The sequence below is a fragment of the Phlebotomus papatasi genome, chromosome 1 (genome assembly GCF_024763615.1).
Source record: "Phlebotomus papatasi isolate M1 chromosome 1, Ppap_2.1, whole genome shotgun sequence".
In the NCBI taxonomy this organism is placed as follows: Eukaryota; Metazoa; Arthropoda; class Insecta; order Diptera; family Psychodidae; genus Phlebotomus; species Phlebotomus papatasi.
The window spans coordinates 75,815,951-75,840,013 of NC_077222.1; positions in this window are offsets into that span (position 1 = coordinate 75,815,951).

A 24,063-nucleotide genomic window follows, 5' to 3' on the forward strand; every position below is an offset into this window, starting at 1 on the left:
GTGCTCTAGACACCTGCCCGGGTATTTAATCACCATAAAGACATTTCAGATGGTGAGGTGTAAGCATATTTTTTCCGCATATTTTTGTTCTGACATCATACAAATATCCTGGAAAAAAAACATTTAATATTAGAAATGGTTTCCAGATAATTTTCATCTGGAAAAATTAGAATGCAGTTAGCACAGTTTCTAATCCAACCAACGATATATGTGGTCCAGGTTCAGAATTTAAAATTGAAGATTGCAGAGAAATGTTTAAACTTTTAAATGTAAATAATGTTCTTTATGCATATAAATATGTTGATTTTAGACTGTTACTTTACTTATTCAATTAAACAACCAAATTAAAGATATATAGCATACGAGTTTGAATTTTCTGAGAATTTCCCTTGCATTATAAACAACACCTACTGGTTAAAGTTGGTTAGGATAAATTGTTATTTCAAATATGTATATTATTAATTAAAGTAGCTAATATTACAAAATTCCATCCCATACTATGGAAGCTTTTCATTAAGCTGAAGCTTTTCTGTGAGTGGCTTTTGGTTGTAGTGTCATAAGTCATCGTGGTGAAACAAGTGGAAACAAGGTGGATGATCATAAAGATGCTCCCATTTTGCATTAATGATGATGCTTTTACCTTTCCAAATGTTGCCTCTAAATGTACATGGGTACCACTAGCATGACACAACAGAACAATAATGTTGAGCAGCATTGCGCAGAGATTCATCACCATGTGATAATGTAGTCTCATTGTCAACGGAGAATCATCCCTTACGCCTTCTGTGGGGGTCTGCAGTGCAATATCATGAATTCCTCGTGTACAGATTTCACCTTAAGGTGACATATATCATCATGATAACTTGTCAGTTTGCAACATTCCACATTAAGGGTTGTGCATTCAGAGAGCCTCTCCGTCTCGGCGCGCGACAGACAGTGAGCGTCACATTTTGATTACATCCGGAATTTACATAATACCAAGGCAAAACTCTCAGCTGGAATCTCCTGATGTGCCTCCCTGCGACCGTTCTTGGGCCCATCTCCTCGGGGGCCCATTCATAGCAACAACGGAATTTGCTCACACAGGACACCCTAAGGAGGGGGTACATAATTCAAAATACCACCCATAGAGGGAATTTTAGAGGGATGACGAAGAGAAACTGAGGGATGAATTCATAAATAGGAAAATATAGAAGGAGGGATGAAATACACAGATTTGAGACAGCAAAAGCTCTCAGGGGGCACATAAATTGTGACATATTTGGCAATATTTCTCAAATTGCAATTTCTGTGATGAAATATCTAACAGAATCAGGTAATACATAGGTATACTCCTCTGTAAATTGTAATAATTCTTTTTTCACTTAAATTGATAATGCATATTTCAGTGAAAAAACTTAAATGACAAGCCTGTTGCTGAAGAGTCTTAAACTTATAACAATAAAACTTTGATGCTTTCATATAGAAAATTTGTTTAAATTAAACTTTGTTGTGTTGAGAAAATTTTTTCAGATTAATCCAAGAAAATTGTCTATCAATATTATATGAGACAAATTATAAGTGGAATAGTTATCAAGGTTTTTGCTAAATTAGAGAAAACAAATTTTTAACCGTAAAAATATCAACTTTTCTCTAAATTTTTTTTATAAAATTAGTGGTTTAATTTTTTATTAAAATACATTGAGAGGTGGCAAGATATCCTAACTTTTCGAATATATACAAACTTTTATTATTTACGGCTTTTGAACATTGGAAGTAATTTTCGTCAAAAATTTTATTTTGACAGAATTTTGACGTTAAGGCGTCTACACATTGGGAGCAATTTTCGTCAAAAATTGCGTTTTTGACAAAAATTTGACGTTTCTTCCTTCAAGGCTGCAGGGAATTTCCTTCAAAAAAGCAATTTTTGACAAAAATTGCTCCCAATGTGTAGAGGCCATTACTGTCTATAACATTGCAGGTATTTTTCCTTCAAAAAAGAAATTTTTGACGAAGAGTGCGTCCAATCTGCTGAAAAATCTGATATTTGTTTAGATAGGTATATATGATATGATACCATTGATATTTATTTGTCTGGATTCCAGATTAGTAATATCGATTAGCGTTTTTATATTTACCAGTTTGGACAGATTTAAAACGATTCAAAGTTTAGTTCGAAATTTGCTCCATATAATACACCTCTGACTAAGATCCTCAAACTCTAACAGTAGTTGAATTCAAAATGTTCTTCTAGAGGATAATAATAAAAGGTTAAAGAGGTCAAGTTGATATGTGATGAAAAGAAAATGCGTCACAAGGATGTGTCGCAAAAGGAGAAATGGAGGCAATTGAGCTAGTATTTTTTTAAATTTTTTTTGTAAAGCAAAGTTTCACAATATCACATGAAAGGTGTTACAGAATTACGAAATATTGTTCATACCACCGCGCGATCGAGTTTGTGAATCATGACTGTATTTAAAATATAAATATTTTCAAAACACGACTCAAAATTTCAATATCTTATATTTTCAATATTCCTTCCTCGAATTCCTTAACAGTGTTGACTTTTAAGAAGGTTAATAAGAGAATTCCATAGTTAAAATTTATATCCTCAGAATCTTTTTTCTCAGAAGTTAAATTTTGAAATTTTCGAGTGGTCACGTTTTTGCCTCACATCCTTCTACTATCGACAATTACTTGTCAGTGTTTAGGGTCGGAGGAACGCCTGTTCGACAGGGAACCCCTATTGACACTTTTACCAAAATGTTGAAAATTATTTAATGTCTCTAGTAAAATATAAAAGTAATATAACGTTTTTTCTATATTATACCTTTTACTGTAAACCGAGATGTTCAAATTTCGTGTCCCAAATGGTACAGAGTAGGGTATAGGTGCTGACACGAGTTCTTAAAGTGTCAATAGACGTTCCTTTCACCCTATAATCTGTTAAATCCAGTGAAAAATATCTACAACACTGAAACATTTTAAATCACTTCATTCTTGCCCCAATAACATAAGGCCTCTAAACATTTGGAGCAGTTTTCGTCAAAAAATGCTTTTTTGAAGGAAATCGGCTACACTGCTATAAGTGAAAACGTCAAAATGCTGTCAAAAATGCAATTTTTGATGAAAATTTCTCACAATGTGTAGAGGCCTTTGTGTAAAGCATTTCCAGAACTTTTGAAACTTTGAACCTGGACAATTGTTCTCTCTGACGAGTTCGTACGATTAAATTAAAAGTGATAATTATTCGCATTAATAGATGTTTTTAAAATTTAAAATAAATAAATTTATATTTTTTCGTAATTTTCTAATCATTACAACATAATTATTCTGAAAATTTTTAAGTGAAAATTTGCTGTTCCACCATTGTAAGTAGAGTAGCTAATTTGTGAAGAACAATACCCCCTGTATTGAGCAACTTTTTAAGAAAATAAAATTGTTGTTGAAAACTTAAAACAAAGTTTAAGTTTATGAAGTTGAAAACCTCAAAGGCATTTCTGTCAAGTGGACTTGTCAATACAAAAAGGTTTTGAAAATTTCCCAACCTCTTTTCAAATAAAGTTTTTTTTTACCAGTTCCATAATATCCTCAGAGGAAATAGAGACACTTTTAATGGTATGAAAGCTGTTTCAAAAACGATTTTCCAATATTATATTCAACACAAATCTCAAAAAATCCCCCGAGGCTTCAACAGCGGGATGAAAAATATTCTTCAGATAAATAGAAAAAAGTCAAAGAAAGGATTTTCCCTTCAAGCTATATGATAAAGCCCAACTCGATTGGAATTAAGAGAAAAATCAGATGAAATTCACTTAAATCTCAATATGCAAATGGAATTATTTGCATATTTCAATCGCATTTGGTATAAAAATAAAACCCACCGCAAATATGCATCCCTAAAAATTATCGTTCAAGAAATTGCAAATGGTTCAAGAAATATTGGGGTCTGCGAAATAGCTTGAAAGCCTTAGCAGATAAGGATGAGGCTGAAGATGAAGCTCTTCTTATACAATTCGTAGCGTGAAACAGCAATTATCGTAATTTCCTGGGCCCTTAAGTCATAACGTTTCTCTCAAATGAGTGGGGAAATACGCGGTTTATATAAGGTACTGCTGATTTAAGTGTAAGTTACAACAATTGCTGTTTCAAATGACAAATTGTCTAATGTAATACTATTTAGAATACTAAGGAGAGTGATGGACGACGATGGAAAATCAACAAATTCCTTCCATGAAGTTGAATGATAGCAGGATGAAAATGAGAAAGCTATTCATTTGAAATTCCAATTGCAAACCAAACACATTTGGTCACAATTTAATTTCTTTCTCCCCAATTTCATGGATTACATCATAAAACGAAAGGAAATAGAAATAGAAATTAATTCTCGGATTTGTATAGACGATTCTTAAAAACGTATAAAAATTGAAGCTAAAGAATAAACTTAAGCTTGTAATGGTCAGATTTTCAATGTTTATTCAAATTTTTAATTATTTTCAGATTTTCGAAAATATAGCAGCCGTAAAAATAATTTTTCCTTGTTCGCAAAAGTTCGAAAATTTCGTAACTTAAATTTTCGTACATGATTTATTTTTTCGTTTCTTAATAATATTACCTGTAACCAATTGCTATTATTTTATGGGATTTATAGAGGTGAGGACATATCCCTTACTTGTAATTTACAATATAAATTTGACTATACTAACTCATATACCACAATCCGCAATTTTATTTTATAAAATCTCGATATCACAATTTATGTTGATTTAATCTATAACTGATCAAAAAATGTAACATGATCATAAAGTAAATATATTTCATCATAATATACATGTTAAATTGTTATTTAATTGAAAATTTCAATTATTTCGACATTGTAAATCAATCCTAATTTTTGATTGATTTATTGGTAATTTGTCATTTAGGTGAGTTGCAATAAAGTATTTCAATTTTATGACCAGCAGTTTGCTATAAATTTCATGTAGAATTGATAAAATCAATATAAACTACCACTCTCTGTGGATGAATTGATAATACAAGAAAGCTTTAGGGTGGGACTTTAGAAATTTGTCAATTAAAAGTTGTAGTTTTTTTTAGGATTCTATACAGCATCAATGTATACAGGAGTAGTAGAAAAATGTACAACTTTTGATGCTTTATATCTCTCTTGGGTAACACATACCAAAATTTATATGACAGTATTTTGTGGAGCAATGGTTACAAAAAAAATATTCGGGTAGGAAAGATAAAATCATTAAAAACTTTGATGGTATCATAAATTTTTAGTCAATTTTAAATAATGCACCAACAAAAATAAAATACAATGCACAGAGAAAAGCTGGATCGCGACTTTGGGGAATTTTTTTTTTTTCAGAGAAAAATTCCACACGAATCCCATAAATTATTCATCATTTTCCCATGCCAATGCTTTTTCCACTCCCTCGGGTATACGGGAATGGAATTTTTTCCCAGTTATATCAGGAATTTTCGTCATGAGATTGGTGATTTCCTGTAGATTCCTCCCTTTTGTCTTTTATACACAAATGAGGACGATGTCTGAAAAACATAGGAGAGAGTGGAATGCTTAAGATTCTTTTTTCTTTTTGTAGGTTGTCTCAAAACTACAAAAATTAAACTGAGAAACCTCATTTGGTCAGTGATTTCTGTCATTATTTAAGAGAATATTGTGATCCGTAAAATAAATAAATTTCTCAGAAAATGGGAAATCTAAAATATGATACTTTGCTACTAGCAGACCTTGGGCGGGGCAGATTGAGACAAAAATGGGGTTATTTGAGACATCCAATTTATTTTTTAGTTTTTTATATTAGGTCCAAGTTTTTTTTACATATTCAGAAAGTTGTATGAAAACATATAATGTTTGCGTTGGAATTTTCTCAACGCTCTTCTAAATGTCTAAAAAACTTAAATGTCTTGGAATTTTTTATCAATAAGAAAATGACAAGATACTAAATATTCTAATCAAATTTGTGGTAGTGTTACGGCATTACTTGTCGCCAGTCTTTACTTAAGGCCTCGTTGCAATTTTTCCAGAAAATGAGTCCGAAAACCAAAAAAAACTTATGTGTTTTTTCAATCATGTTTCAAATATTTTTAATTAACAGTTTTTTTAAATCATTTTGTGACACAAGGTGAAGTTTTTTCTTATGAAGATGCCATAAATAATGACAGGCTACTAGTAACAACGCCCTCTATGTGTCTGAAACTGCCCCGTGCGTATTTTTTGTACTTCAAATGTTTTGACTGATATTGTGTTTGCAACATCCCGTCAATTTCCTATACCCATATATCGTACAACACCGTGAGTCCTGATGAGATAAAATTCATTTCTTTACTTTTATTTTTAATATTCACTAAAGAATTTAAATTTGAATTTGATGACTGTAAATTTCCATTACCACGATTAACGTCTAATAATACACTGAGAGAAATCCGAAAAAGGTAAAATAAAATTCCGGAAATGTTAATTTTACCCTGCAGTATTGATCCAAAATCGGTGTAAATATTACACTTTTTAGGCATATTATGGGTTAAAGGTACCCTTTTTCATGTTAATTTTACCCTTAATAAGGTGTAAAATTAACATTAAAAAATGTTGATATATTTTTACACCTAAAAAGTGTTAAATTTCTGAGGAAAAAATGTTAATCGCACCCTCTTTTTTCTCAGTGTATTACAACAGCACTGAGAAAAAAAGAGGGTGCGATTAACATTTTTTCCTCAGAACTTTAACACTTTTTAGGTGTAAAAATATATCAACATTTTTTAATGTTAATTTTACACCTTATTAAGGATAAAATTAACATGAAAACGGGTACCTTTAACCCCTAATACACCTAAAAAGGGTAATATTTACACCGATTTTGGATCAATACTGCAGGGTAAAATTAATATTTCCGGAATGTTATTTTAACTTTTTCAGATTTCTCTCAGTGAGTACCTATAGTTATAAGTATAATTTGATACTATAATAATAATAATAGTGGCACAACGTTCCATAGAGGAACTAGGCCTTCCAACAAGGGGAGTTCGGGACATCCATTATTATTTTTCTTCATATACAGGGATGAGGTTATCAGTCCTACACCCCGTGGAATCAAGTGCAGTGAAGCTCAATGGATGCAATCCGAAATTCGAACACCTTTAACTCCAGAAAAATTCCTGGTGACCTAAAGGGGATTCGAACCCGGGACACTTGCATCATAGAGCGAGTGCTCTACCACTTGACCCATTGAGTGCCCCTATAATTTAATAAGGTACACTAAAAATTAATAAACTTACGGTGAAGTTTACCCGTTGATAGACTTACAATGAATATGTCTTCGCAAGACTTATGGATAGATGCCATACATGTTTCATTGTGTAGAAAGACGTACAGAAATGATGAGAACAATCTTCACAGTGTTCACAGTATTCGAACTTGTAAATAATAATCCCCAAGATCACTTTGCCCATGTGCAAATAAATAAATTATTTGCCAATTTATATTTCTCTCCCTTATTCTCAATCTGAAAATCTATTGAGGCTGACAAGAAGTGATTCATCTCATGCGAATCCCTCTTAAAATATGCGTAAGGAAATGAATTCATCTAGTTGATGAAACTCCAGTGGAGCGGAAGGTGAATATCGGGGGAAGAAATGGATTGGATTGACTCACTGAAATCTTCCATGGAGAAGGGTACTGTAGTGGTGGTAAGTTGTTCCTGCTTCACTTGCTCCATTTCCTGATTGACTTGTGCTAGAAAATCCTCCTGGGTCCCTTGATTGACACCTCGGTAATAATTGAGTGCATCCTGTGCCTGTTGTATTCTTCTTGGTGGTTTAGCAGGTTACTGTATGAAATGTCCGGATATTAGTGAAAATATGGCGAACAAGAATATTACTCACTCTGTCCAACATCATGTGTATACCATAGCATTTTCAATTTAATTGGCCTGTGGGACTACTCTATATTTCATAAATCCTTTTAAAAGCCGCAAGTTGATTTCAATTTTCGAACTTTAGTGAAATTTATCAACTTAAGAGCTGGTTAATTATTAAAATTATTAAATTTTCGAGATCATAGTCTTATTCTGATAGTTTTTATACCAATGTATGGTTCAATTAAAAATTGATTATTTATCAATTAGCGTTGCTTATTGATATTTCGTTCGATTTCAAGCACTGTGCTTGCAGATGGGCGTTCTTAATGGTTTTAGTATCTCAGTCTTCAGTGTCGAAATGATTGAAATAGTTATTAGACCGAGAAAACTAAGATGGTAAAATTTACCATACACCATACAAAATTCTATTAGCCGGATAGTATAAAAATCACCCAGCAAACGGAATATTAGATTGGACTGGACAGTAAAAACTTGTAGAATATTGTCAACATTTGTCGTAATTTCATTATTGCAATTTTGTTATATATATTGAAGTATGACTTTGAAATACTAAAACGACTAAAACCGTATCATCTACTAAATTGAGGTTTTAACGTAATTTCAATTTAGTAGGTCTGGAGGGGAATTCTGTAATGCTCTGGCAATGCCATATGACAAATTGGGTTCGAATCTTAGGAGAGCTTTTTCGAAAATGTGATTCTGTAGCGGTGACGTTGTCATTTCAGCTAACGTGGCATTGTCAGAAGTCACATATTTGAGATTTCTGGCAATTCAAATGACAATGAATTTTGTTAAACAAATCAACCAAGACGTACTGCATTTTCATAAAATCATCAAGTAAAGGGATTTCATTAAAAAATGAATGAATTGCATTTTCGAACTCATATGATATGACAAAAAAAGCTCGATTGGCATTGTCAGGTTTCGAACTCACGCGTCACTATGCCACGAAAATCACAGAATTCCCCTTCTGGTCTATTCTTCTAAATACTGAAAAGCAACTAATAATTTTCTAATAATAATAACTAATAATAATGTCAGTTAAAACTTTCGTTGAAACAAACAAAGGTACCACTAACCATTACTTAAAGTTCATCGCAATATAACAATATGAACATTAGTTTTCTCGAAATATGAATCTTACAAAATTAAACAAAAATAAGACTTTCATCAGAATTCAACCAAACATAACTTTATATTCTAGTACTAAAGCAAACGATGAACTTAACACTTTTAGAGAAAATCAAGAACGTTGAAATCTCTTCCACCATCTCTTGCAGTGTCTTCCATAAGTTGTATAGGTTTTTCGTTCTATCATTTTCAGGAGGTTGAAAGTTTTAGGGGAAGAAGGTGAAAAGCATGAGGAGCTATTATATAGTGGAAGAAGCATCACGTGAATTGGCCATAAATTTTCACCCGAAAAGGGAGGAAATCGGAAGTTACTTCGCACACACACAGACACGGGTTTTCACTACAAAAGTCCTCCTCAAGCTAGGAAGAGTGGTTGAAAGGGAGGTAAGTCAGAAGAATCGAGAAAGGGTGTAGCATGTGGGAAAAATGGTTGGAAGAGACTAAAGGTATTTTTTCTAGCTTCTCCATTATTTTTACTGCAAACACACAAATAGATTACGAGTGTATTTTTATTCAGTGAAATTTTATAGTTTACCTCATAAAATTTCTCAAACGAGTAAAGGAAGCACCTCAAGAAAAATTTCTCTGCTTTCACATTAAAGTCATCCTAGTATAAGATTAAAAGTGTAAATCAGCCAGACAAAAATATTCTATTTAGCTACTAATTACTTCTATTCATAATCGTTGTGTCTCAAAGAAAAAGAGAACCGAAGAGCGATTCAAAAATCTAAGCTAGGATATGTTTAGTTCTTTTTTTGCGTAAAGACAAAGACACAAACAATTAGAAAGATTTTTCAATACACGTTAAATATATTATCCTTAATATCTATATGATCGTCCCAAATATTTTTTTAATAACTAAAATATCACTTTTTAAGAAATTGGAATTGTCATTCCTCTTTTATAAACCTTAGGTCTGATGACCTATGGATTCGGTTATATCATGGAGACTGGGGGGTACTAGCCAAAATTCCGATTAAATCTAAATCCCAAAAGTCAAAAGTTTAGTTTGTAGTTTAGAACTTGAACGGTCTTTTATTTTAACCGAGACACTTTGAGCTTCAAAATCAAAAACCAAGCGCAGTAATTATGTGAATATTTATCGTTATACTCTGTACCCAATTCTCAGAACAGGTAGGAAAATATAAGATTTAAATTAGGCGACAATAAGTAAAAAGACAGTTCTCTCCCATTTTATTTTTAAAAAGGATGGCAAAATGTCCTAGGCTTTGCGAAATGCTCGAACCCGAGATTTAGATACTATGCCTCAAAAGTATTTTCGCATCATTTCCCGGTTTTCAACTGATTTGAACCGATACGTCACTCAAAAGATCCCCAGAATAGTTTTAAAAGTAATAGAATTGATTTTCAGATAAAAATTAGTCATCGGCTATGAATCATTTCATTATCGGTTCATAACCGATTAGAACCGGTTTGGTTCTATAGAAATTCCAAGACATTTCCAACGAGCCCAAATACGATACCATTCAGTTGTAAAATGCGCTCTCTAGTGTCTTTTTAACTTTTGACCTTGAAAACCCGTTATTAGGAATGATTCAAGGGTATTTTGGTCTAAGGACGAAATATCCGCCTAGGTTATCTCTAAAACATATCCAAAAATGAAGAAAATCGCACGGCGCGTTTTCGAGCAACACCAAAAAATATGGTTTTGGTGGGGAAAGGGAGGGATGGGGGAAAATGAGGGGCATGTTAACGATCCTTGGGTCGACTTATGGAGGGTCTTCCTTAGGGCCCAAGTCGCTATCTCTAACCGTTTAGCCTCTAGAGCTGGCCACAGCCGGACGGACAGACGGACAAACAGCGTGACGCCAAAAAACTTGAAACTTCAGATTTCCAAAATTTTAACAAAATACGACCCCTTGGGAGGTAAGGAGTCGAAATATATAACTCAAAATCAAGGGATTATATATACTGCTCTCTCCGTGGAGTTCGAGCAGTAAAAAAATGAAGTGAATAATAGCAAAAAATCTATGAATGCGATCATGAAAGCTCAAAGTTCTTCAAGAACTTGGTTTTTTACCACGGATGCTTTCCATCTCAAGTCGAAAGGATGGAGAAATACTTGATAAAATAAATATTATTGAAAACAATTTCCTCCCCCAACTCACAGCTTTATTCAGTTATATGTTGTTTAATAACTTTATAAGTTTCTGCTTGGTAAAACTTTCAAGTAGGTCTCAAGTGAAGACGACACTGTCTGCACGATACTCTTGGGAAGTATTCAATCTTCTTTTCCAGCACTTTTCTCATATTGATTTTGTGCCACCTTGCACCTCATTCTCCCAAATGACTTTTATAGCATATTTTTCCGAATTGGAATTATTTTTTTAACGAAATGTTGGTACCAAAATATAACTTATTTGCATTCTTTTACACATCGTCATTTTAGATCGCCTCCACGAGAGAAAAATGTATTTTTAAAAATTACTAACTACGCTTTAATCTACACCTTCAGAATCAATTTTCTCGTTAACTTTTCAAGAAAATTATAACGGTTCATCTCATTTAGTGAACTCCCAGACGATCCCTTCTTTACCTGATTTATTATGAACGATGCGTTATACACAGCACATGGTTGCATAGGGCAAATTTGGGCACCAACGAACACAGGGTAGCACCGAACACTACGATTTTTAATTAGATTTTAGACTTTAGAGGCCGAAACCTGTATGACTTCAAGATACTATAGGGATGATTGTCCATTAAAGAATTGATCGTCATAGTCCAAGAAGTTTAGGAATAAAAATCAGTCTTCAATGCTACACCCCGTTCGGTGGTGCCCCACTGCATTATTATGCAGCATTTTTATTAACCTGGCGATTCCTAATTCAGCTGCATTGGGTGAGATTCTTAACAATCTCACTTTTTATTTGCTGTATAGGTAACCTTTCAAACTAAAGAAATTTTAGTAAGCAAAAGGTGACATTTTTAATATTAAACCCTGTATGTATACGACTCCTAGTCTATATCTAAAATATATTAATCTCTGAATTCAATTTTAGTGACTTTTTCCGTTTTGGTTCAATGTAAAAGTAAAGCACATTGTGCTGGAAGAACATGTTTTTCAACAAAATTTTCATGTTTTCCCGCAATGCTCTATCTAAAAATTCTTTGAATTGTGTCGAATAAATCGCATAGATGAATATTATTAAAGTGTGAAAACAGCGTGAAATATGCTAAAAAAAATGGTTCAAAAATGCCAATTTCACATTATTTGACTAAAAATAAGTGTATCAATGACAATTTAGAATTTAAAAAATGGGAAATAAATATTTTAAACGTAAAAATCATATCTTTACTGTTGCTCCCTCATTATGTGATACAAGTAAAAAGGTATTACAAGAAACTAAAATTCAATATTAGAGTGTTTTCACATCAAAATAACTAAATTCTCAATATGTCGCTTAAATCACTGCAAAAAATATAAACAAATGTTCTAAAAAAATCAATTATTAAGGATATTATATGCTCAGGTGAGTATTTCACAAGCTTCACTGTTTTGTGCGAAATCTCCTTCTTAATTTTCATAAAACTTTGTAACAAAAGCTTTCGAAATGAATTCTTAAATATTTTTCTGCATTTTTTAATCATATAAAAAGATTGCGGTGATTCATTTTTATTATTTTATGCAAATGATTTGTGAAAAAAACATGAATTCTCAATGATTTATCTCCAACATTCCCAACATCCCAACTTAACCCAGGGGAGGCTGTGGTGAACTCAAGAGGAATGTCGAAAGATATGCGAAGTTGTAGGTATGGAAATATTGTTTTTCACCAGAACGCTGATTTGATCCTCGAGGGCAGACGGCGAAAGAATCCAGAGACAGCATTTCCTCGAATTCTCGAAGGAATAATTTTCCGGTAGAAATTTTGTAATCATATTTGACTGTTGAAATCGGATTTTCCACGAAGGTATCTCTTTTGAGTGCCACACACTTTTATATACATATATATACACATCTCACTCCTCACCCTCCCTGAGACAGTATTCTATCATGATGGATTTATCTTGGTGTGGCTTCAAGAAACCAAACAAAGATATAATGTTTAAATATCTTTAAGGTGGTAAATCGAATGGGAAAAATGTTTCACAGTGAAAGACGCTTTTATCACTTTTCCCTCATCCTATTTTCAAAATGTTCACTCCTGACTTTTGATGTCTTTGTATGAAATTTTTACACCAACCAAAGCCAAATGGAGTAGAAGAATTCAATTAAAATTTCTCATTTTTTTCAATAACAGCAGATAAATAGAATTACTCTGAGGTTTCACATTCAAGTTGCACCGTTGTTTAAGATATTACTATACAATTTTAATGAATATGGGTAAGAATTTGTGCGCATGTTGTGGTAAATATGTTGCGAGCGCAACATATTTAAATTTAAAACTGTGGAGTGTGTTGCCCTGCTGAGGCGACGAGGGCGCTAGCGACGAGGAGAGGAGGTAGAAAAATCAGTAGCAGCTGATAAGAAAAAGAGCGCCAATCGGCCTCTTTCACCACTGACCGCCGAGGAGGCAACATCAATCACCTCGCCCATCTCCACCAGCCCAATCCCCAGCAGCAACACCATCATCACCACCAAGCATTGAAGCCACTGAAGCCACCGGGAGCCCCCAAGAACACCAAGCCCAATGCTGAGCTTTCCGGAGTAACCTCTGCCACATCCACCTCTCCCAAATTCCCATCTCAACCTCCGTGGGAGTGTTCTCACCGGAGAACACAGGGGAGTGTGGGACATAGTCCTTGCCCCGAACGTGGGACCTGAAGGAAGGAAGGAACGGAGGGAATTGAAGGGAGAAATAAAAGATTTTTCCCAATATTTTGGCGCCCGACGCAAAAGGAAATCGTGAGTAGATTTTCAAGTTTATCCCATGGTTAATTTGCCGGTTCCCCAGAGTTCATTGACCTCTTATCAGTGCATTTTTGGTGATTTTTGCAACTCATTAGGAGTGAATGCGATTGACCTAACGGTGGGGTAATAAAAAATTTGGCGCGTGGAAGAGAATGTTAATTTGTTACTTGTCGTCGTGTAATTTATTCCGTATAATATTCTTTGTAATTTTCCGTTGGAGATTTTTTTTTTCTTTCGTGATTTATATCTCCATTGGGTGTAGTTTTCTGGATTTTTCATCCATTTTCTCTGGAATAGGAGTGTATTAGGATATTTTTCTTTCTTTTTTTCCCTTTTTGGGAGATTTTTTTTTTTTCTTTTTTCGGCTATTTTTACCCTCTTTTGGGGAGTTCTCTGTTAGAAATGGAGGATTTCAATCCAAAATTTCTCTCAGAAGAACAACTGGATTGGGAATTACAGGCCAGGGGAATTAAATGGCCAGCTTCATTAGAAGAAGCCCGCGATCTTTTAAAGGTTGCTATTGCTGGCGGAAACCCTTTATTTCCCGTTGAAGGCGATGCTAAAAAAATTAGGGATGACACCTTACAAGTTATTAAAAAATTTAGAGAGCAAGTAGGGAATATCGAGGTCCTTTTTTCGAAGCAAGCTGAGATTTTCACAATGTTTCAGCACATCGAAAATAAATTAAAATTCACATCAGACCCTCGAGATCCCAAAAATGCCCTTTATGGTCCTGCTCTTGCTGAACTTGCAAATTTTAGGCAACAGTTCAGGGAACAGTTGAAGAATTATGCTGCCTCGGGAAAAGTGGGGGGTGCTATTCCTCGTCCTGCTTCACCTGTCCAAAAGACTAAACGTCTTAAAAGCCCAAAAAAGTCCCTATTTTCGGACTGTTATGTCCAGGAGAAGAAGAAGGTACCATTTGAGAAGCCCACATCTAAACTTTCTGCCTCCAGTGAGTCCTTTGTCCCAGAATTTCTTAAGCACCCATATCTGAACCTTTCGCAAGACCGTAGGGATACTTTCGACATCCCAAATATTGGATCCACGGTGTCTCAGCCTCAAGATAGGCCCCAATCCCAATTTGTTACGGTTGAGCAATTTAATGTTCAGAATGCTCAAATAAAAGGTCTTGAGAATATCCTGAAAAATATTCAGGATTCGATGGAGCAATTGAGACTCTCATGTGCTGGTAGAAGATCTCGATCCTCCAGCAGATCCAGTTCTGTCCATTCTGGGGAATTTAGGGATTCTCAACCCCAAAATTTGTCACGCCACTACCCGTTTCCTACACCAGCTCCACGTAGATTAAAACCCCTGCAGTTAAAGGACTGGGGAATTAGGTTCTCTGGTGACCGCAAGGGGAAAAAGGCCAAAATCTTCTTGCGGGATGTTGAGAGAATGGCCATGATCCAGGGCGTTTCTCTGCAGGAGGTGGTTTGGTCTATAAGACTCTTACTTTCCGATGGGGCTGAAACGTGGTATGATTCCTTTTCGGAATATCTTTTAAGTTGTACGTGGGAGGAGTTCCGCGAGAAATTTCTAAGTGCTTTTTGCAATCTTGAGAGCGATTTCGCTATTAGGAAGAAAATTGAGGATCGAAAGCAGGGGGTGGGGGAGAATGCAGAAGTCTTTCTTGCATCCATGTTAGCTCTCTTCGAGGAGCTGGATGAAGAAATTTCGGAAGTCGAGAAAGTTCGTCTCATCCGTAGAAATCTCCATTACTCTCTGTCTAATGCTCTTCTTCTATATGAAATCCCAACATTAGCGGAGCTATCCCAAAAATTAAAACTTATTGAGAGGAACCGCTCCTATGCTTTTCTCGATCGTCCCAGAAATGTGCGATTTAATGAGATAGGGAGTTTTCAGGAATCATCCACAAATAATTCAGAGTCCCTGGCCAGGACTTCTGATCAAAGGGGGCGAAGTGGGGGGAACAATTCCTCATCCTGGGGCAATTCCAGGCAATCTGGAAGGGGTGGGGGGAGAAATTCCTCTTCACGTGATAATGGGCGGAATGGGGGGCGAAACACCAATTCTTCCTCAATTCAGAGACAGGGTGGGGGGAGTAACTCATCCAATGGTGCTGAGGGTACTTCTCAATCTTCTAATTCCAATCCTAATTCCAATCTCAATTCCAATTCCAACCCCAATTCACAATCCAGAAAAAATTCTTGTATACATTGTAAGAGCAATTCCCATAATGTTAGAAGTTGCCCAACAAGACCCAAATACCTTTGTTTCAAGTGTGGTAAGATCGGCACTATTTATGGACTTTGTCCAGTTTGTAACCCTCAACAGGGGGAACCCAATGCGACCCAGTAGTAGACAGAGAGTCTGAGGTCGCGGAATCTCCAAAAAACCTCTCTATGGATGATTCCAATGACCAAGATCTCATTTCTTTTGTTGATACCATTAATGTAAATTCAAATACAGTGGGAGATTTAATACAATTTGAGTCAGACAATGAGTCCTTAATTTCTGATGATTCTGTCCCTCCCTCAGAGGTAGAATCCTTTATTATATACCCTAACGGGGAAAATCGTCCCTATATTAAAGTTAAAATTTTTGACATTGAGGAGGCTATGGCTTTATTGGACAGTGGAGCGTCTCAGAGTATATTAGGATGTGGTTGCATGAACTTAGTAAAAATTCTAAAATTAGTCAATAAAAACAATTAGACAATAGATCAAGTTAGTTTAGTTGAAAGAAGAATATTTAATGACAATATTAATTTTATTAAAGTTGAAAGTTTAATCCTTTAAAAAATCGCTTACCAGTAAATTAATTTTCCTTTTATATAAAATTACTGAGACGAGGAATGCTGAGACACAGCTTCAACGTACCACCCAACAAGGAAAACCGTTCCATTGTCATTTAGGGGATCTCAAATGCTGTAGCTATTACATTGATTGAAGTTTAATCATAGAAAATTAAATTCTACACCATTTTCTGAGATTTATGAAATCATTGTACTATTGAGCGGTAAAAAAATATTTGGTATGCAAAAAAACAAAATATATCAGTAACATACGATTTTTGGAAAAGGAGAAATAACAGAAATAAAGATTTGTCATGCTGCCTGAAACCGTTTTAGTATTTATATAAATTTTACACATATTCGTATGTTTTCTAAAATTTAATTTTTAATTTGTTAAAAAATATTCCATGCTTAGGGTCGAAGGAACACCTGTTCAACAAGTAACGCTTATTAAATATTCCGTCAAAATATTGAAATTTAATAAATGAATCTAATAAATTGCAAGTGTAATTAACATTTTTTCATTACTCTGCATTTTCCTCTAAGGATGTTCAAATTTGATATCCCAAATGATACAAAGTAGAGTGCTAACAGGTGTTCCTTCGACCCTACTTATATATAAACCTACATCTCCTATTATCCGATACGTCACAGAATGTACAGTTATAGATAAATGAAATACTAATGTTCCAATTGGAATATACAGATATTCGAAAAATTGTTTTAAAACCTATATTTTAAGCACATTAATCTGGCCATTCCTAGTACAGTTACCTTAGGTGATATTCTTGTAATATTCTTAGGTGGAGAATATGTAACAGACCCCGCAATTTAAATATTTTGTATCTTAAGGTCCGTATAAAGTCTAAACATTTTAATCTTTCAATAGTGTTTGGGCAACATACAATTTGGAAAACTATTTCTTTTTTTTACAAAACAGTTTCTTTTTTCAGATATTAGAACTTAACAATATGTGATAAATCTTTAAAATCCCGTCTAATAAATAGACTTAGAATAAATAGCTTTATTAGATTTCTCGTTAATAAATTTACGAGAAATCTTCCACAAAAAACATTCAACAATAAAAATTTTTAGTTTAAAAATTTGTGGTAATGATAAAAAGATTTTTTAATACATTACAATTTAAATTGAATTAATAAATTGAATTGAATTGAAAATTGAATTTACGAAAAAGACTCTCACGCTTCACACACATTATGGCTGCGAGCCCTTCATATTTTTCCCAAAGTCATTTAATGAATCTGACCAATTTTTTAGAAAATGTGTGACTTAAAACTATGTATTAAAATATATTGCAATATACTGACCAGATTTATTAAAGAAATATGGGTAAAATATATGAAGTGTTCGTAAAATATATGAAAGTGTGTCCCAAGCCTGAAAGCCTTACCCTATCCAGCCTAAAGTTCTCACAGTTTTTAAAGTTTTGGTAGCAGTAGTAAATTTAAAAGTCCAGCAGGGATTAGTTTTTTCTTTTCCATTTAAATTTGAATTATTGAAGTTTATTCAAAAATTTCATTTAATATACTTCCGGTACAGTTTTTAGATAAAGACACTGCCACGAAATCAAAATTCGTATTCTTTTCTTTCTCAAACATTTTGTATATATCTATCCCAAGCTTTCGCACTTAAATTTGAATTGAACTAGATTAAGCAAAGGAAATAGGAAAATAAGCGCGAAAACCAGATACAGACATATGCAAAATAGTTTTAGAAATAAAGGGTTGCGAATTTTAATTTTATAAAACTTTCTAATCTTAATGGCGTGCCAGAGCCAATACTATTATTTCAGAAGACCAAACTTTCAGGAAGATGTCTCAAATTAACAAAATATTAAGTTCTAAAAAAGTTTTCTTTTCAGGAGAATGATAACGATTATGACCATTCTTTGACCTTTATGATTTTTTATAACCTCATTATTTCACACAGGATTTTTAATTATTTAATTTTGGAAATTAAAAGGGTTTCCTATATAAATCTTAATATTTCAAAGTCAAAGCTATGGCTTACAGTAGCTGATTTTATAGCTTGCAATCTATATTTCAAAATTCAGCTCTAACAATAATCCATCAAACGAGTGGTGGATGATAATCTTTTTCGAAACATTCACAACACAACTGAACATTTTTTTACTGTGCTGAATTTGCGTTTCACAGGATCAGAAAAGCGCAAAATAACAAGCTATGGAGTAAACAAATTCTTAACTGGAAAAGTTAATCGATTAGTGAGAAATAGCGAATTTATGTAGTGAAAAGCTTCAAAAAAAACCATCGGACTTCTTCTCAAGTGGAAAATTACGCAAATCAGGTAAGTTTAAAACAAAGAGCAAAACTTGAAATAAATAATATACCTACTCGTAGTTAGCAATCTAAATAAATAAAGTATTAATTTTATCATATACATACTCAACGACGTGAATGTACCATTAGTCAAAACGCTTTTTACCAAATCAATATGATTTCTATTGCTTTATTGGAAACAAAACATTAGCAAATATTTGAACATGTAGATTAAAGTTGTGACTTGAAAGCAAATCTAGCACATAATGTATTAATTTTTGAGGAAAGCAATAATAAAATCCACAAAGATTAAGGGATCATTTTTCATTGATGGTAATTGAGTTGTCACCTTAGAGTATCTAAATTACCCAGGAAATATTCTTGCACTGTAATCACGAGCATTTCATCTCATTCCTCTCTAACCAAAGGCAGAAATGAAAATCTGCAAAATACGGCCCATCTATTGAGTCTCAGAGGGTGAATTTCGTGCTGGAGCATTTTCACCCTCAGACCATATGGAAAGTCTAATAAACTTATAATGCTATGAAGCACCCAAAGTCCCGATAATCGCCAACCAATTATCGCTTGCAACTCTCTCTGCTTTGGGGTGTTATCTAGGATGGGACAGAATGTAGAGTCACCTTCAGTAGTGGGTGGAGAACTTTTTGATTTATCGAAAAAGTTTTTTACCAAGCCTAGCAAATTCGCGAATGGAGACACGAAGAAATTCATTTTTCGTATGCCACCCAATTTGTGAGCTACCCCACAACTCAAACCCCCTTTATGCCTATAGGAGTGGGGGGGGGGCACTTTTTGAACAGAGAAATCCCAGATAATTTAAATGAAACTGCCTCAACTCTTCATGTGGAGGTATGAGGTAGAAAACAGGAGAAATAAATTACAACAATCTAAAATTTTCGTTTACTTTGGCTCTCTTTTCACGTGCCACTCTGCTTTTTATGACAGCCTGAGTGGAAGGATACGACAGAGGTGTTTATTTTAAGTTAGTCACAAGCTCTGAAATTTTTCCATTGTATGGTTAATTTCTGACGATTAAGTTTTGTGCTTTCTGTTATAAAACACTTCCCAAATGTCGCATCTACCATTAACAGGATGTCATGAGAGAGTAAATTTTTGCTTCATAATTCTTAATTATCTAACTATAACACTTATTATAATGAATCTTTCCATAACTTTGTATCCAATTCAATGATGAACTATAAAAGATGGAATTTACAAAAATAATAACAAACAGATTGCCTGAATTCGTTTTTTTTTTATATTATTTACAAGAAGCTTGTTGATTCCATTATAAAAAAAGAACACACTTTTTACTTCTCGAACTCCACGAAGATAGTAGTATATAGGGGTAAGTGGGGCACCTTTGAAATTGGGATTTTTCACCTATTTTTAAATAAAATTGAGCCTTATCGTCAGGGGCCCATCAAGCGTAGTAAAAAGTGAAGCTATTTTTCACTTTTCCTTGTAAAAATATTGCAGATATTGCACCGTACATTAAACAAATTTGCTCGTAGTTCTTGTATTATTTCAGCGAGCATAATGAAATATGTATTTTTAGATAGCTTTTAATGCACGATTTCGAAATATATCAGACTGATAAGTCAATTCTCTTTAGGAAAAAAAACTTGCCAATTAGTCTTCGGTGCCTCTATGCGAAAACGTAGGGGGAAGTGGGGCATCTTTGAAAGTGGGGCACCTTTGAAATTGGGATTTTTCACCTATTTTTAAATATAATTAAGTCCTATCATTATATAATTTAGCTTCTCAATCTGTTTGTGCTACTAAATTATATCAGGATAAAGCCCAATTGTATTTAAAAATAGATGAAAAATCCCAATTTCAAAGGTGCTCCACTTCCCCTTATGGAAAAATGAAATGTCGAGAGGCCCTTGCTTATCGTGATATAATTTAGCTGCACAAACAGATTGAGAAGCTAAATTACATTATGATATAGCTCAGTTCCACTTAAACATTGGCGAAAAATCCCAATTTCAAAGGTGTCCCACTTCCCCTTAGGGTAAGTGTACCAAATTCCGACCACCTTTTTTGTTCCTCGAATTTCCATGAATTTTTAGTTTTTACATAATCCAGAGATTATATAATGCAAAAGAATTACAAAAAATGTAGCTTCGACAAACGAGATGACGTGAAAAAGACATTTGAAGAATTCCCGAAGGGCAAGAACTATGAGAATGAAGGTGGCCGAAATAGGGCACCAAAGCTATGTTTACATTTTTATTCATTTTAAAATGTATTAAGAATGATTTTAAAGTAAATAAAGACGATAAACTGTCTACAACGTTCTAAGCAACACTCCTTAAGTAAAAGGAATGAAAAAAATCAATTTCTATTAAAGATATTACATTTCAAACTTGAAACTTTGGCGCTTGCATGCAACTATGCCGAAATTTGGCACACTTACCCTACATATTGTGGATTTTTTGGAGACTTCTTATTTTTGGGCCAGGGTGTCTTCAGTCTGCCTTTTCCAGTGTACCCCTTCACCCCCTGCGAACGTATTTTGAGATTACCCAGGCGGACATTTCATCATTATACGAAAATACCGTTGAATCATTCCTAATAATGTTTTTTCAAAGTTAAAAGTTGAAGAGGTTCTAGACTAGAGAGTGGATTTCTCAACCAAATGGTATCATGTTTGGGCTCCTTGGTAAGGTCTTGAAATATCTGATAAACTTGAGCTGATTCCAATCGGTTATGAGTCGTAAATGAAACGATTCGTAACCGATTTTGTCAAAAAATCAGTTTTATTACTCTTAAAACTATTTTGTGGGATCGTTGTGTTATTTATGAATCGGTCCAAATAGGTTAAGAACCGATAAAGGGTTAATAATGCGAAAGGACTTTTGAGGTATAATTTAGCACCTAAGTCAAGAGTTTGAGCACCTTGCAAAGCCTTGGGACGCCTGGGACGCTTTGGTATCCGTTTCAAATTAAAGTTTTCGATTTTTTTGCCGTGATGGAAGATTATACTTTTTTCTATTGGCCAAAACTTTAACTGGTTTTCAAATATTAGCATTTATAACATTTATAGTGGCAATATGTTAGTCGCAATTGTTTTACCGTATTGGAGTATAGTTCAAATTGATTAATTTCTCCGAAATCCCACCGAATTTAAATATCTTCATTGTATACTAACCTGCTTTTGTAATAATATTTGCTTATTCAGCTACTTTTCGTAGGACTTAGTTTCCGATCATTATAAAAAAAAACATGCTCTTTATCGTGATATATGAAAAAATAATATAGTTGTATTCATATGCGGTTGAAAATTCTCCAAGAAGCGCAAATAGATTTATTGTAACAGTACATGGCAAAAAAATGATAGTACAACTTTAGTCCTTTCAGTATTTAAGAAAAAATAGTAAACAAATATACTAGAAAATTACACCACTAGAAGTTCTTAAAATGGAATCTAAGAAAATTGGACACCAACTCATGAACTCATGTGATATTTCTCTATTTAGAGCTTTTAATTACACTGTCAAGATTTGTATAAATGTTTTTAGAAATGTAGATATGTTGCAAAAATTTGTCGCGCAGAGATTAACTTTCAAGCAGATGTTTTCAACGCTACAACGCAAGTTCTAGATCTAGGTCGTCTTACTCTCATTTCCCACCAAGATGAAAATCCGTGTAAAAAGCTTTTTACCAGTGATGCAGTGCCTAATAAAAGAAACTTGCACGTTTGCACAAGGGGAGAAAATGTTAATTCTGAGGAATTATAAAACTATTTCTCGGTAAGTCGTGCCGAAGACGATATATACAGAGTGCAGCAAAATTCATGCAGCTTCTACCTGAAACGTGATTCAACTGCCAATTGTAAGGTAAGATAGATAGAATATAAAGTCTTTGTGTGGAGGATTTCCTCTCCTTTTGCCTTTAGGAAATTCCTTATCGATTTACAATCGATTTGAGAAGGAAATCGACCAAGTACAAAAAGATAATGAGATTGCTATAGAGAACTTTTCTCACGAAATTTCTGAATACTCTCAATTATCTTATCATATATTCTAGAAATGTATGTAAGTTCTCACATCCTACTGAAAAATTCTTAAGGAAAAATAGTGAAAGGTAAATCGGTGGATTATTTTACCACCTAAAGAAACATGTTTTCGTTTCCTTCAGACAGCGGAAATATTTCACAGCGATTCAGTGTTGTGCTTGCTCGAATTCAAAGAGAAAGCAATACAATAATCCCTCAAAGTTTTAACAAAGCACATCACATTATATAAATATAATTTTTAACTAAATATAGGAGCAAAACGATGATACATAATGACTTGAGATTGAAGTCCTTTAAGTAAACTTACTCTAATTTGATCTTAATACTCTTCGTCCGTTTCAACTTATTATCAAAAAGAAATAATATCGTAACAAAGATAGTGAAAACTAATTTCAAGGTTTATCATCAAATCTACGATTTCGAGCATTTTGCTAAGTATTTCACACTTCTTTACCTTTCTATTCTTCATTCAGTTCTTTTTCATATCACGATATTTTTCTTATCCTTTCACCAGACATCACATCACGTGAATTCCAACACCATTTGTTTCATTTATTCCGTGATAAATTCTTTAAAAAATATCCTAGGAATTTTCAAATGCTCTTACGGGGTGAGTCATTTGAACTGCAATTAAATTTAAATTTCTATAACTTTTACACCGCTCACGATAGCATGCATATTGCATAATGGCGATTAATTTTATTGGCTACAAGCACATAGCAGCATTTATGAAAATTTTTCGAGATTTTTTTTAATAAGTAAAGGATCCCATACCTCATAGGAAGAAGTGGGGCACCTTTTAATGTAGGGCATTTTTGATATTGGGATTTTTCTCCTATGTTTAAATGGAACTGAGCCATATTATAAAGTAATTTAGCTTTTCAAACTGTTTGTGCAGCTAAATTATATCATGATATGGCTCAATTTAATTTTAAAATGGGTAAAAATTCCAATTTCAAAACTGCCCCTGATTTAAAGGTGCCCCACGTTCCCTTATCGTGATTGCCTAATATTTTGCTGAAAAGGCGCAGGTGACAGTCATTAGAGCCCTCCAAAAACTGAATAAT